Consider the following 769-nt stretch of genomic DNA (forward strand, 5'->3'; position numbering starts at 1 on the left):
TTTCTAGGACGCATGGTGTCAGCATCGGGCTTACACATAGCTGAGACTCAAAAGACAGACATTCTCTGTCATTCTAAGCCCACTACAGTCAGAGAAATGATGAAGTTTTTGGGATTGATTAACTACAGTAAGAACTTTGTTCCTGATTTCGCTAACCTGGTGGCACCCCTCCGTCCCATGCTGACAGAAGCAGGTTACAAGAATTATGGTTCGGTTTTGGTATGGACCACACAAGCAGAAAAGGCTTTAGTGGACATCAAACAAGCTCTGTCACACGCATGTAGTTTACATGCACCTGACTACTCTCAACCTTTCCACTTGGATGTTGATGAAAAGGACGGCATTGTAAATGCAGTCCTGTTTCACAGAGGAGATGACAGTAGGAGTCACAATCGCAAAGTATTGATGTATTATAGCTTTAAGCTAGATAACGTTGAGAGAGGACATCTGACTTGTGTGAGGCATGTTGCGGCAATTGGCCGAGCAATATTGAAAACTGCACACATCACAATGGGTTATCAGACGGTCATACACACAATGCACGTAGTAAAAGCATTTCTGGACTCTAAAGCATTTACATTGTCTGCACAGAGGACCCAAAATTTACAGCAGTTACTGAATCAAGCTCACATACACTTCACAAGTGAGGGAACAAACATGGCCACGCAGATGGTCACAGACCAGGACCATGATTGTGTGAGCAGGACAGACATTGAAATGAGGTTACATGAAAACCTGCATAAGGAACAGCTACCTAATGCAGAGGTAA

The sequence above is a fragment of the Monopterus albus genome, unplaced genomic scaffold (genome assembly GCF_001952655.1).
Source record: "Monopterus albus unplaced genomic scaffold, M_albus_1.0 scaffold292.1, whole genome shotgun sequence".
In the NCBI taxonomy this organism is placed as follows: domain Eukaryota; kingdom Metazoa; phylum Chordata; class Actinopteri; order Synbranchiformes; family Synbranchidae; genus Monopterus; species Monopterus albus.